A 16,285-nucleotide genomic window follows, 5' to 3' on the forward strand; every position below is an offset into this window, starting at 1 on the left:
CTTGTAGATGGGTGTGGTCAGGTTTTCCTAACAATCACTGGCATAGTTTATTGTTCAATGGATTTTTGGTATATTATGGCTAAAATGGGAGCTAACACAGCTGCAGATTCTATATAGAATCAGACAAGAATTTTATCGGGCCCTAGAGTCTTGTTAAGTTTAGCTGTTTGTCACAATCACTGACATTACCATCTACCTCAGTCATCTCAGCAATGGTACTGGTAGTTAACCGAGGTTCTTCTGTACCCTACTAAGAAAAGGAATATTTAAAAATGGAATCTGGCATTTCTGCTTTGCCACACTTAACTTCAGTCCCTATGTTATACATGAGTGTGCAAACATGAAGTTTGGCGCCTCAGACAACATTTATATTGATCAGAATTTCTCTGGTTTTGTGGAGATCTTTTGATAATATTCTGCTACAACAGTCAATAAAGGCTTCACATGTTCTCCACTTATCAGCGCAACCTCTTTCCTTCATCATCACTCAGTCTCTAGCCCTACACTTTGTTTTAAACCTATTATGCTGCAGTCACTGTTTCTTCATAAGTTTCTTTACACTGACTCTATACCATGAATGTTGCCTCCCTCCCATCATGAACTGTTCTACTATGTAGATATCTATCCAGCACATGGCCAATTAATCTTTTAAACCTGAGCCACAGTTTCTCTATGTGCCACAGATGCCAATGTTTTGATTTCCTCTTTGGGATACAACATTGCTGCTTTTTTATAAAGCTTACAGAACATATAAATCTTCCTATATGTTTGAGCTGCACAGTGTACTTTAGTAATCATAGTTGTTACCAGTGCCTTATTATCACGGAAACTAGTTTCAACATGGACATCATCAAAGAGTTCAGGCCTGTGTGTTGCCATTAGGTCAAATTTGTTTCCATGATGACTGGGCTCCAAACTATCTGTTTAAGACAGTTTTCAGAGAAGGCATTTAGTAATATTTTAGAGCAAGTCTCGCCAACAACCACCACTTAACATTTACAAAACTGTAATTTTCCCTAATTAATTGTTGGAGGACTAAAACTGGCTCCAATAATGAGACAGTGTAAGTGCGGAATATTCGTAGCGCCATACTGACGTCTTCTCGGCTCAGGGGAAGGGTGGTGTCCATTTCAGGCTTTAGTCAGCTTTCTGTACCTAGTGTCATATGAGCCCCACTGCTTTTTAGGAATGTTTTGAACTACGGAACTTTGAAATGCTTCATCAATTTATCAGCATTTCACCTGTGGGTGTCATTTCTTTGAATCTTATTATAATACTTCAGCGTCTCCTGCAGTTATCATTATCTGTAATGGATGTAGAGTTGCCTAAACATTTAAAAAAGAAAAAAACAAGAAATGAAAAAGAACGAAAGAAACAAACAAACTTGTGTGCACTACAAACACAGTCAACTACCTGGGTAGTAGGCATCATTCATTCCATTGTGCACCACAGTCTACAGTTTGTTGTGTCTTTTTCCCTCAATGGCTGCCAGAATAGCCACTTCAATGCAATGAATGAGACATGCAGGCACACACACAGTGTACAAGGTGATTCCTTCCATCCCTTGCTGCTATTTCCCAGAGAGGTGCAGTTATTAGCTGTAAGTTTGAACTTGCAGTGATTAACAGACCAATACCGTTTTGTGTTTACATTCTCCTGACACAGGAAACAAACAAGTTAATCAACAGATGATGTGTCCCACTGGCTCAGATTCAGTTTCAGTGGAAGACAGCATGTTAAACTTGTTGGTTAGAGGTATGAGTGTAATCTCCTTGGTACCTGCCTTCCCTGTACAGGGCCAAGTGGTGATAGATCCTGTACTTCCTGCAGAGAAGACAGTATCCATTGGACAGAAGGGTACTTGTAATTCCTTTAGCATCTTTATACCTGGATCAGAATAACAAAGTGATTGATAGCTCATTGTTTACAGGACAGTTACCATACCAACAACAAACCAGGGCATGAGTTTCGTCATGCTTTCTGTCCTGTTCACCATTGTCGTATCACTCTGCTATCTCAGGTGCCAGCTGCCAGTCAGTTGCAGACAATGCTTGGGACTGACAATGTAACAATGGTAGTTTGTGTTCACTGTTTGTATTGTTCCTCTGTGTGGCATGTTTATTTTGCATAACAGAACACCCGAAACTAGTTTCAAAATTGTGCAGAAAAGTGATAAACAGTATTACTACCCTGGACGCAACCCCAATTAGGGCCGTATGTGAACGCATGCATCAAAGAACAGTGTTCACAGTGGGATTGCATTCTCAATGGTGCCATGTTCACCGGAACGCAAAACAATTACCTTTAAATTGGCCTCGCTGATATTGTTTTAACTGCAGGAACTGTTATGATACAAGTATTGCAAGCTCCATTTTATATCTAAAGCTACAGTGTTCAAGAAATTAATTTGTGTCAACAACAAGAGAAAAACCTGGAATGAAATTTACAGATTACTTGAAGAGACCTTGGTTTCTTCAACTTTTTCTCCAAGTTATTCTCACTAAGCAACTCATATAACAACATAAAAAAGGTTGAAGTGGAAAACTAAATGGAACACAACATGAATGCTATAACATGTCAAACACAATCACAGAGAACAATAATTTATGGAGCACAGTGGTTATCTTGGGCATGTTTCTCCAACCATACTTCATTGTTGCATCCTATATACATTTGTACCTACTCACTACATTCACACCTCAGTCTCTCGCAACAATTTTTAACCACCAACCCACCTCCCACTTACTTCCATTACCAAATTAACTATTCCTCCATGCCTCAGTGTGTCTCTTCTTTAATGAAGTAGCACCATAAATTTACTTTCTGATTCCATTCAGTACCTCTTCATTATTTATCTGATCAAGCCATCTAAACTTTTAGCATTTTTATGTAGCATCACACTTCAAAAATTTCTATTTTCTCCTTGTCCATTCTGTTTAGATCCACTTTTCAGTCCTGTATAAGGCCATATTTCCTAACACTTAAATTTATATTAATTTCTTTTCTTTTCAGAAAAGTTTTTCTCACTAAGCAAGTCTACATTTTATATTCTCCCTACTTCTGCCATCATCACTTATTTTGTTATCAAAATACATAGAACCTTCTATTACTGTCACTGTCCCATTTTCTAATCTAATTCCCTCAGCACTGCCTGATTTCTTTTCAAGACATAATCTGATAAATTTTGGGTATACAATAAATCTCAAAAATCTAAGGGCTGTAAATTTGACTAAATACTTAGGAATTACAATTACGAGCAACTTAAATTGGAAAGACCATATATAAAATATTGCGGGGAAGGCGAAACAGGCCTCCCCCCTCTCTCTCTCTCTCTCTCTTCCCCCTTCTCTGGACAAATTTCTGCAGACAAACATTATCATATTCTTCTTGAAATCTGACACTATTTCACCATCTTAAATCTTACGTACCAGGTTTAGTAGTTTTGTCATGATTGGTTCTCTCTAATAGCTTAAGAATTCTAAGAGAATGTTGCTTACTCCAGATGCTTTGTTTCAACCCCAACCTTGCAGTATCACATCTCTATTTTCATCTTAACCTTCTTCATTTTTAAAATACTGTCTTGATTCCATTACACAGCCCTTCTATACAGGGTGAAGCGAAATTCATGCACTCTGGCTTCACAGCGTGGCTTCTAAAATTTCGTCTGACAAGTACATCCGGCAGAAAACAGATGTTAAAGAGTGCCAATCTGGCAACACTGTAACATGTATGGTATCTACCTGTGTCAGCACATATTAGTCATGCTGTACAGTTGGTGCAGTGGGTAGAGTTTTGGGTTAGCATGCAGGAGGTCAAGTGTTCGATCCTGGGTTGGGATGCATTTTTTTTTTTTTAATTTGCTAATTTCATTCTGACATTTCATATTGTAATATACACCATTTCTTAGGCCATGTGTCCTAAATTCATCACATTTTGTAACACTGAACATAACAAATACATGGGCAGACAAATGGGAAATAGATAGTTGAAACAAATGACCTGTCATAGGACAGAATAACTACAAAAGCCCAACACACTATCCACTGCACCAACTGTACAGCATGACTAGCATGTGCTGACAGATAGTTACCATACATGTGGTTACAATGTTGTCAGATTGCTACTCTTTAATGTCCTTTTTCTCCGGGATGTACTCGGTGGATGAAATATTGTGAGACACTTTATTTTATCGCTGGCATGTGAGGAGTTGTGCTGCAAAGCCCGAGCGTGCAAATTTCACTTCACCCTGTATATTCCTTCCAACGGTCAGCCTTCCTTTTTTTGGTTAGTATTGGCTGCAATCTGAAATCTTTATTTTCAACTAAATATTTCTATTTTCTCCAGTGGTTTTTTTAAATTTGCATATATGCGACACCTGTTTTTTCCATAGTCATGAATGCTTCTACAGTTTTTGATTTCATTCTCTACAAGTATCTGCTTTGTCATTTTGTAATTCCTGATAATCTAATTTTTTTAGAATCTTTATCTACTTTTAACTGCTTCATTTGTTGCATGTTTTACGATTTCTTCTTTTTTCAATTACATTCTGTACCTTATACTTTTAATAACAATTTGAAGAAAATGCTCAAAAATAACACCAAACTGGAAAATCTAAACACAAAATCTTTTATACCCCACACTGTCAAAATTTCTGAAGTGGCTTAGACTTGTTCATTTAGGCTGTATTTTCTACATGCATCCTTCTTAAGTTTGCAAGAGTAAATGACAAATCAGAGTATATACAGACACCACATGCTATTTCAATATAAGCTGCCCTTCCATGTATACATTCAATTAGCCTTTTCCTCACAGCATTGCCTGTGTATGTGTTCAACAAATATTGTGAACACACCTCCTCCAACCTATCTCTGTGCTCACTTCATCATCCCACCTTCATTTATCTATTTCCTCTTCCCAACTATATCTGGCTCTTCATATACTCCTCCCCTCTCTTTTCCATTTCCTCCTCCCCCTCGTTCTGCCCACCTAATCCTTTGCCCCTCTCACTCTGTCCCCAGACATGCACATTGGCACATCTAGTTCAATGAAGCAGGCTGATACTACTCCCACAACATGCCTGGCATGCTACACATAAGGGTTTGAAAATCATTTATTTGCCCCTGACATACAAACTGCCATGCAAAGCAGATCAATAACGCAGGCCGATACTACAGCAACAAGTCTGTAATGCAGCGTATCATACACACAAGGGCCTAGAAAACCATCTCGATTGGGCAGGCTGATATTCCCTCACATGCCTGTCTTGCAGGGCAGGGTATGTAAAGGGCTGCAAAAAACACATTTTTGACCTTTTCTGTTCTGTTATATGGCCTAAGGGGTTATAAACGCCGGGCACAGTGCCGATATTCATGAGGCTTGCTGTTTCTGTGCTAGATTTGACTTACAAGGGGAGGCCGCCGATTGCGAAATTCAGATTCGATTCATACTGCGCATAATAAAAGCTCATGGCCAGAGGTGTAATGTGGCAAAGCACCAAGATGCACTTCTCAGCCGTTGTCGAGAAAATCGACAGTTAAAAGAAACCGTTGCAGTGAAATAATCCCTACGATTAATAACTCTCTACAGCGCCGTGGCGCAGCGGTAAGCGCTCTGGTTCGTAATCCAAAAGTCGCCGGATCGAATCTCGCACTATGCAACCTTGTTTTTTTTTTCTTTTTAGTATTTGCTTTTTATAATTCAAATATATATATATATATATATATATAAATTCCCGGCAATCAGTTGCAACAATTATGCATATAATAAGTTGTTTAAAGTCGTTTGTCGTGGAAAAACTGGCGACTTCGAATATAATTATGTTTTCCGCAAACAAAGTTGTGTTTCACAAATGTTATTAATTGTCTTCATAATGTTAACCACGGATAGTTAACGGAAGACGTAGAAACGATATTCCGAAACGAATACGTATAGCGTAAGTCAAACGTTCGAATTAGAATAGAGACCCCACGAACACAAATTTGCTGTGGCAGGTATGAAATATAAACTCCGTTACTCGCTCGTTACACTTGAATGACAAATGTTGAATGGGCCCAAACGAGCCGCCGCATAACAGCGTAGTTGCCTGGTAACTTCGAAAGAAGGTAGATGCGGTCCCTAGCGCAACTTATAACATTGTCGAAAATCAGTGCGGACGGCAGAGCTTTGGTACATCATGTTAAAAAAAAAAAAAAAAACCGAAAAATGGAGGCGGTACAATTGGAGAGCGATCCGCCTTCACCAACATGCATAAGCAATTCATTAATACTTTATATATTTGAATTACAAAAAACTAATAACAAAAAAAATTGCATGGCGCGAGATTCGATCCGGGGACCTTCGGATTACGAACCCGAGCGCTTACCGCTGCGCCACGACGCTGTAGAAAATTACTAATCGTTGAGAGTATTTCACCGCAACGGTTTCTTTTAACTGTCGATTTTCTCGACAACGGCCGAGAAGTGCATCTTGGTGCTTTGCCACATTACACCTCTGGCCTTGAGCTTTTATTATGCGCAGTATGAATTGAATCTGAATTTCACAATTGGCGGCCTCCCCTTGTTAGATCAATCCAGGGTTTAGGGAAGATCCTGCACATACACTCAGTTTTATACATAAAACAAATTTCTGTTTTTAGTACTCCTTTTATGGACACCATACATTTAAGCAATATTCTAGAATGGGCTGCCCAACTATTTTGTGTGTGTGTGTATATATATATATATATATATATATAACAGATTTTTGTATTTAGTCGTACTTTGTACGGATACCATACATTTAAGCAATATTCTAGAATGGGTTGCCCAACAATTTTGTAAGCAATCTCCTTTATAGACTGATTGCATTTTCTTAGTATCCTACCCATGGATCCAAGTCTGTCACCTGCTTTTCCTACGACTGAGCTTATTAATCAATTCATTCCATATCCTGACTAAATATTAAGGAAGTAAAACAGTAGTCACTTCAAAAATTGTTTTTAACACCACAGTGCTTTACTAGGCATGGTCTTGTTGATGGTGGTATGCTGTTGCCTTCCTCCAACCTGTGACCAGGGGGTCAAACCTGAGACTTTTAGATTTGTAGTCTGGCACTTTAGTGCTTTAAAAAAAAAAAAAAATCTCATTTTGTTCATTATTGGCCGTTGTATTTGATTGGGACGGATGTCCCATGATGCTTGTTCACGTTCACTGTTGATCCATTCACTCAGGTTGTGTTTTTTTTTTTTTTTTTTTTTTTTTTTTTTTTTTTTTTTTTTTTTTTTTTTTTTTTGGGGGGGGGGGGGAGGGGGGCAGCTATCCCTCTGACCGAACATGCTGAGCTACCGGCACCACTGAGCCATCAGCTATTTGTATGATTTGACCAACTCCAACAATGACTCATTGACAGGTCCTTTGTAGTCATGTAGTATTCTTTTATTTTGTGAAGTGTATTATTTTAATTCCCCTAAGATTTAAAACAATTTTACAATCCCTGCAACACTCTGAACTCTGTCAAGATGTGACTGAATAGCTGTGCATCTTTTTTTCTGACAGTGTTTCATCATAGATAACTGCATCAGCTGTGAAAATTCTGAGGTTGCCACTAATATTGTCCACCAGGCCATTAATGTACAACATGAACAACACGAATCCCAACACATTTCCCTGGGCACACCTGACAGAACTTCTAAATCTATGAATCTTCATGTAACATGCTGAGTCGTCGCTATCAAGAAATCTTCAATGCAGTCAAAACTTTCGTTTGGTATGCCATATGATAATTCTTTCATTAGTAACTTTTGGTGTACTACTGAGTAAAATGCTTTTTGGAAGTCAAATAAACTCCATTTACCAGACTGCGTTTACCCACGGCTTTCAGGATATCATGAGACACTAGCATTACTGCTAGTTTTTAAGACACAGGTGAAAAAAGAATTTTGCAGCGGAATCTGTTACACTAAAGATGTACCAAGGCACAAATATCAAACACCGAAAGCTCAAAATTAAACACAACTGGGAGTAGCAGCCTTGCAGAACAATCTAACTACACAATTGGAAAAAAAATAATAATAATAAATCAAAACCTTGCTCTCACCAACTATCAGGAAATGAATTTATTTGACATCCTGACTTTAGATTCAATATTTATCTATTGCATCATGCACCTGTTAATGAATTCCCTTGACAACTAACAAATATGTAGTACCCTAGAAGAGACTTTAGTCATGCTGGTGTAAAAAGATCCCTGACAATTGCAGTGGGATGGACATGCATTTTGCACACCTACCTCAATCAACCACAAAACATGACTTTGTAAATGTCTCTATGGAAACGCCTGTGTTGCCACAGCTCTGTAGATGGCTATGTATTGTTTCCTCCTACAACTGTTTGCTCTTCGCAGTTGAAAGCTGACAACAGTGCTGCTAGCTGTCAGGGTTCTTCTTACACGAACTTGATTATAGTTGTGCACATGACATTTTACGTATCAAGAGTTGAATATATGAGGCTGGTCACTATGGATGTTTATCCTTGTGGATGACACAAAACACAATCTGTAAACAACATATACTGCACTCTTAACTGGGCCTTTTCATGATATGAACAAGCCGTGTATCAGGGAAAAGTGACCACTTTGGACGATAGTACATGAATCCTGGATCACTTTCAATCTGCATTTCTACCTCAGCCCCCTCTCTAACACCAGCATTAACATAAATTATAAGAGCAGAAACACAAAATTAATGTTACGAAAGGTGACATACTGATCATACAAAAGAAACATGTTAACCATACAATGACTGAATAGATGCACTGTAAGAGTCCTTCGCAGGAAATTAAGTTTAACATTATTATTTAGTTTCAAGGCCCAGTATCAAACATTGTGCTACTGATAAAACAGGGGTATTGTACATAAAAAAGGCAATGAATGCATCAACTGAAATTTACCGTAACTGTATTGTTACAGATGAATCTGTAACAATTCAAAACTTAATACATACTGTTTCAATTATGACACATATAACTAAAGATTCTTGATTAAATTTAACATTCAAATTGTTCACTTAGTATGAGTTACAGATGGTTTATGATGTTATCGTCCAATGGTCTACTACTAGCAATAAAACTGCATTATTCATGGTACCTGAGTACTCCATTTATGTGAATCAAAGTCTGCTACTTCAATGGACTTTTCAAAATAAAATATCATGTAAACTATTATTTTTTTATAAATTCCACCCATTATCCGCCATAGTTGATACAATTTATATGATACTACAATTGCAACATTTAATGTTTTGTTTCCTTTTTCACATACATGAAGATATCCACAGCAGTTTTATTGTAGCGCATTGGAAGCATCACTATTTCATATAAAATAAAGATTCGTTCTCTGTAACGGCATATCAGAAATTTAAAAATATGTTCTCTACAATACACGAGACACCTGTTGTAAAAATAAATGCACAATAATAATTTCCCACTACATTAAGTCTGATAATATAAATTTGGAACTTTCAGTCGTTACCTGGATGGTGTGTACGTTTAAACAGAATTATTGGCATCATCATCACATGACAAATGAAGCTTTTTGTTACACAGACACTTAAGACAGCGGAGAAGTTCAGTTGAGTGAGATCTTTCCGCAAAACGTTATTAGGCCGATGACTGTTGAAACATCTTGGCAATAGTCCACATCTGATACCTCAGAGTGCTCGCAGCACTTGTCATACGACAACGTTTTCGCGAAAAGTGTACGCTGCTAAAAAATTGTGACTTAAGGCTACTGTCACAAGCAGCTGGAAATGTACGTGCATAAACATTTCAATTGTGTATAGCACCAACAGAACTAGCAGGGCAGAAACTTGACAAATGTCAATAAGATACAGCAGTAACGGTTTCCCAAAGTCTACAATGGTGCCAGCGCCGAATCTGACAGATATATTGAAGTATAAATCAACGCTCGCACATGGCGAATGAAAAGCATTCCGCAATGTCCGTAGTGAGCAGCTATATTGTGGAACATGTCAAATTGCTTTACGTCATTGGCCTTAACAATATTTTACTCCACATCACGGTAAGTTTTCTTCATTAAAAGAATATTTGTAGTCCATTTAAATTTATGAGGATAACTAACATGCTGAACTGTTTTCTTCCGTTATTCTACGAAAACATTTAAAAACTGTTACAATTACTAAACTCACTCAGCATAAAGAACTGATGATAGGAGTGCGGAATGTAAACAAACAAACATACGTATTAATAGTAAACTTAACCCCACTCTCTATGGTAAACTTAAACACAACATATAACAAACACAATAACACATACTCAGAAGTTAATCCAAAGTTACCCTACACCCTGCCTTCGGTGCAATGTTCTCTACTAACATCATTGGCTCTCGAACTGGTATGGAGATCACTGGCACAATCTAATAGTCGCGAAATTCGATGTGAAACTCTGTCTAGTTTTTTTGTCCACTGCCATAACAGCGCCCCACGTAACTAGCAAGTGACACTTCTCAGTATGCCTTGGGATGAGTGCGAATGCTAACGTTTATATTGATTTGCAACATAGTTTATACAAAGAGTGTATGTAGTGCCAAAAGAAAATCGACAATAACTAATAAATGACACTACATTTGTCATTATTTGGTTTCCTAAGAAACTCTGGGAGGTTCGAAACGGTACATTACAAGAGAGTTTATTTACGATTCTCTTACAACTTAGAGATACTGTATGAATCATGTCGTTTTCCTTTAATAACAAAAAATTGCCAGTAAACACCAGAAGACTTGGCCTTTCGCATAAAGACGTCGTATAGCCACCTAAGAAAGTGGAGTTTTGTTTGCTACTCGTTCAACCAAATCAGTGAATATGGAACGTAGGAAACCTGTTGGAATGTAAAGCTTTGTTCACACACGCATCTAACGTGGCGCCACAGCTTGTGGCTTGCTGTAGTGGCATCGTAAGCTACCGTCCACATGGGACGCAACAAATTCTGCGGGTGGCGTCAACTGAAATCAAACGAGCGGGTATGAATGTTATAGTGCAGGTTATGTCCTTAGAGCTAGGATGACTGTTAAATACGAGGAAGACGAAACCTAAATGTTAGATCCGAAAATAGATTTCTCTCATGCATAAATCAGGGGAAACAAACACATTTATAACAAAATAATATTCAGAGAAGAAAATGCTGTCTGCAATGGCAGATTAACCAACAGCTGGCATGTATCATCGGCAGACACGCCAGTCTTCCAAGACTCCTTATTATATCCATTGATACAGGCATTTCGAATAACTAATTTTTAGTATAACAGCTACCACATCACACTCTGGAACTATTTCCTGCGTGTAATGCAAAATTTATGCAATGCTTGGTCTCACAAATTACGAAGTTTATACGACACACTTTTATGGTTAAATATATTAAGTTTCTTTATTCATCTTTTAAGACTATGGGTCATGTAATTTATTCCCCCCCCCCCCCCCCCCCCACACACACACATACACACTGATGGTGAAAATCATAGGTTGCCATTCGTGAAGTTCTAGAAGCTGCAAAAGTGTACCTGCCGACCATTGTTTTCACATTTTTTTTTTTTAGAAATAAAAAAGACACTGAAATCGATGGTGTGCAACAGCAATTACACCACGATAACTGCGAGAGAATACTCCTGTCTAGAAATACTGCCACCAGGGAGCAGTGCTGTTAGGAAAGTGGCGCATCAAAGTTCCACCAAGCTTAACTTTTTGTGGGATGACAAAACTTGTGTCTCTGAAGTTGCACCACTAAAACCTGGGAGCTCACACATGCAACTGCAATGCAACTCCAATATGCTACTGACTGTGGCGACACTTTTGTTGCGTGTGTGAACTCGGCTTAATACCTGTGTCATTTAACGTATCAAATGAGCCACAACACCTGTGGCATAAGGGAAAACCGCACAGACTTCGTAATAAATAATCAAAAGCAACGGTACTGTTTCTCAACACAAAAGAAACCGATTCTACAGTGGTTGCTAAAACTGTGCCGCAAATGGCAAGAATCTTATGCACATTCGCTTTTGAAGAAAGGTAATTACATTGACATAAAATATTCGCGTATTAAAAAAGCGATTGAAGTGTAAGAACGGCCGAACCATTTGACAAATTTTAAAAATTCTTCAATGTCAAAGAAAGTGGCTATAATAATATCAACAGGAATACATGCTTCTCATGCATGAAATATGTGCTAATACTCTCTTGCTTTCAGCAGAGTAAGTTGCCAATGTAGACATATTTGAAAGTATTCATTCATGAAGAAGTTGTAGCTTATGTCATTGAATCAGTGTGATTCGACTGTCTTTATATGTATTTCACGATATTGGTGTCTTTCAGTAATTTGCTAATGGATGAAACCCAAAAATATAACAACTATATCGTTAGTTAGGTAGAAAATAACTAAAAAGAAAGCATTGTCCTTGTGAACTATCAAGAATGGGGTTCCACAAGGGTCGGTCTTGGGTCCTTTATTGTTCTTAATATATATTAATGACTTGCCATTCTATATTTATGAAGAGGCAAAGTTAGTTCTCTTTGTTGATGATACAAGTATAGTAATCACACCTGACAAACAAGAATTAACTGATGAAATTGTCAATAATGTCTTTCAGAAAATTACTAAGTGCCTCCTTGTAGCCGGCCGCGGTGGTCTCGCGGTTCTAGGCGCTCAGTCGGGAGCCGCGCGACTGCTACGGTCGCAGGTTCGAATGCTGCCTCGGGCATGGATGTGTGTGATGTCCTTAGGTTAGTTAGATTTAAGTAGTTCTAAGTTATAGGGGACTGATGACCAGAGATGTTAAGTCCCATAGTGCTCCTTGTAAACGGACTCTCACTGAATTTTGGTAAGACACAGTACATACAGTTCCGTACAGTAAATGGTATGACGCCATTAATAAATATAGACCTTAATCAGAAGCATATAGCTAAGATAGAATATTCAAAATTTTTAGGTGTGTCCATTGATGAGAGACTAAATTGGAAGAAACACATTTATGACCTGCTGAAACGTTTGAGTTCAGCTACTTATGCAATAAGGATCATTGCAAATTTTGGTGATAAACATCTTAGTAAATTAGCTTACTACGCCTATTTTCACTCATTGCTTGCATATGGGATCATATTTTGGGGTAATTCATCATTGAGGAATAATGTATTTATTGCACAAAAGCGTGTAATCAGAATAATAGCTGGAGTCCACCCAAGATCATCCTGCAGACATTTATTTAAGGATCTAGGGATATTCACAGTAGCCTCTCAGTATATATACTCTCTTATGAAATTTGTTATTAACAACCAAACCCAATTCAAAAGCAATAGCAGTGTGCATAACTACAATACTAGGAGAAAGGATGATCTTCACTATTCAAGATTAAATCTAACTTTGACACAGAAAGGGGTGAATTATACTGCCACTAAAGTCTTTGGTCACTTACCAAATAGTATCAAAAGTCTGACAGATAAGCAATAAGTATTTAAGAAGAAATTATAAGAATTTCTGAATGACAACTCCTTCTACTCCATTGAGGAATTGTTAGATATAAATTAAGAAAAAAAGAAAAACCAAACAAAATAATTATAAGAAAATAAATAAATAAAAAAGTTGTTATATTAACTTAATTATGTTGTTAAATTAACTTAATTATGTCATGCATTGGAAAATTTGACTCGTTCCACATCATTACGAAATATCGTATTCATGATCCATGGAACTAGTATTAATCTAATCTAATCTAATCTGTGACACATGTGACTGTCTGCTTTCTGACTGCTTGTAGCGCTAGTGTCGCTCCAGCTGTCAAATGGTAACAATTTTCGCACTGTAGAGTTTTATGACTGTGTGTATTAGACTGCACCACTAGGTTACCGTGAACTCGATGTGCACAATGTGGCAAGACTTGCTATTTGTTTTGCCACAAATCTGTTGTACACAATAAGTGCTCCAGCTTGGCAGTTGAACTAGCTGAGTACCCGGCATTGCCTGGGTATGTGTTCATTTCAATCTTCCATTAGTCCATCTCCTTTGTCCCCTCTCTCTGTCCATTTCCTCGTTCACCCCCTCACTGTTCATCTCATTTACCTCTCTGTCCACATGCTCTACCCCACCTACTCTCTGTCCATCTCCTCCTGGCCCTTTCTATCTCCATCTCTTCCTACTCCTCCCTCTGTCCATCTGCTCCTCCCCCTCTCTCTGACCATCTCCTTCTCCCTCAGCCTGTCCATCTCCTCCTCTTTCCTTTCTCTGTCCATTTCCTCCTCCCCTTTCTTTGTACATCTCCTCCTTCCCTTCCTCTCTGTCTATCTCTTTCTCCCCCAGTCTCTGTCCATTTCTTTCATCCCCTCTCTCTACCTATCTTTCCCTCCCCCGTCTCAGTTCATCTCCTCCTCTTTCCTCTTTCCACCCATCTCCTGCTTTCCCCTCTCTTTGTAGTTTTCTCCTCCCCTCACTCTTTCCATCTCTATCTGTGTCTATCTGCTATTCCCCTGTCTGTCTGTTCATCTGTTTCTCTCATTCTCTTTCCACATCATCACCCTCATTCAAATAGGAAGCTGGTGATTCTTACCCCCACAGCAGTTCTTTGAGGACCTTAATTAATATGTGTACCAAATTTGGATGAAATCATTTGAGGGGTTTGGGATTGTTATGACTTCCTTTACACACAATGTGGTTCTTTAGCCAATACAGGATTGAGGTACACGTGCTGTTTATGAACAGAGAAGTCAGATATCAATTTATTCTACGTGTAATATCAAAGATTAAAAATAATACATAACTTTGTTGTTGAAGTTGCAGTGTCACTCACTAATAGTAGCTTGGAATGCTGAGACATATACAGATACTGCAGATTTACACACCAGTCAATCTTCAGTACAATGACTATTCAGTAGATCTGGAGTCCTGGCCGCTATGAAAGTCTGTAAATGTTATTCACTTGGCAAACACCGGAAAATGGGGTCAGTGTGTGCATGGATGCTCGAACTTAAGTACACCAGCTGCTGAAGCTCCAGGGAGGATGCTTGCATCTCATTGGCAGCAGCATAACCGTTGATGGCAGTGCCCTTGTCCCACAGTGGCGGTTGTAGGAAACGCAGCGGTGTAACTTGTGGCGTGCGTACTTGAAAGTGCGGTTGACTGGATAGCAGCCTATAATGCAAGGACTAGCTTTTTACCCATGACTTTGTCAGTATATGCATATGTCACATATACAGGGTGGAGAAAAATTGTCACGAAATTTTAACCCTGGACAGCTGACGCCACTAGGAACCAAAATTACTAATGTTGTGTAGGTCGACAGTGCACAGTTTTTAAACAACGGAAACTTGGCGCCACTCACTCCGATTGGCCGTGGGATTGCCCTGTTGCCATTCGTTGGTTGACGGGCAGCGCTATGGTGGTCCGTTCATGTGCACAAACATGCCTCGCCCCATCACTGTCCAAACATGATATGCACAAATGTCGAATAGGTCTTGATGTTTGTCTCCACCTCAAGTCAGAGCCATTCACCCATAAGCTTTGCTTCGGAGCACACACAGGTCACCTGCGATTTAGTCATACAGTAAGCATGGCGGTACAGTATTCGTTTGAAGAACAACGAAATACCGACGGTAATGCACCTGAAGCTCGACCGTCAATTTGAGGAACGATACCCAGCAAGACGTTGCCCACACACCCAAACGTTTACAGCAATTCACCGGCAACGTGGCGAAACAAGCTCATTAGAAGGATATCATGGTGATGCTAAAAGACCTTGAACACAACAGGATGCTGCATTTGAAGAGACTGTTCTTGAGCGCTTCGAGGAAGCAGCTATGACAAGTACTCGAGCAGTTGGATATGACATGGGGGTCACTCATTGGTTAGTGTGGGAGGTTTTGAGGGATGACAGCCAGCATCCATTTAGTTTCCACCCTGTCCAACACCTATATCCTGTGGCGGACTATGATCTCAGGCTGGGGTTTTGCCAGTGGTTTCTGTGACATATATTACAATATCCCGACTTCCCCACCATTGTGTTGTTTACCGATGAGTGCATCTTCCATCGGGATGGCATTTACAACACTCAAAATGTTCATTACTGGGCAAGGGAAAATCCTCACCTCACTTACGTTCACGGACACCAGGAACGATTTTAGCTCAACATTTGGGCAGGCATTGTGGGTGGCCATCTGATTGGGCCAGTCCGTCTACCTCCTCGACTTACCAGGGAAAATCACCTTCACTTTTTGCAAGAAACTCTCGCCGGTCTGTAGGAAGATGTTCCCCTGGAC

At 39.0% G+C, this 16,285-nt stretch overlaps 1 protein-coding gene across 3 annotated transcripts in view; it reads right to left on the reverse strand.

The window, feature by feature from the left end:
- The window catches only part of LOC124556630 (SPRY domain-containing protein 3-like), a 203,255-nt gene extending 192,929 nt beyond the window's left edge, over positions 1–10,326 (reverse strand). The window contains exon 1 of one of the 3 annotated variants that reach the window (XM_047130600.1): positions 10,308–10,326. The gene's annotated coding sequence lies outside the window, so the exon portion shown is untranslated. Of the gene's footprint in view, positions 1–9,504; positions 10,066–10,180 lie in introns of those variants that run through there. The other 2 variants (XM_047130598.1, XM_047130599.1) reach the window with 2 other exon arrangements.
- Positions 10,327–16,285: the final 5,959 nt, after the last annotated feature.

The sequence above is a fragment of the Schistocerca americana genome, chromosome X (assembly GCF_021461395.2).
Source record: "Schistocerca americana isolate TAMUIC-IGC-003095 chromosome X, iqSchAmer2.1, whole genome shotgun sequence".
Classification (NCBI taxonomy): Eukaryota; Metazoa; Arthropoda; class Insecta; order Orthoptera; family Acrididae; genus Schistocerca; species Schistocerca americana.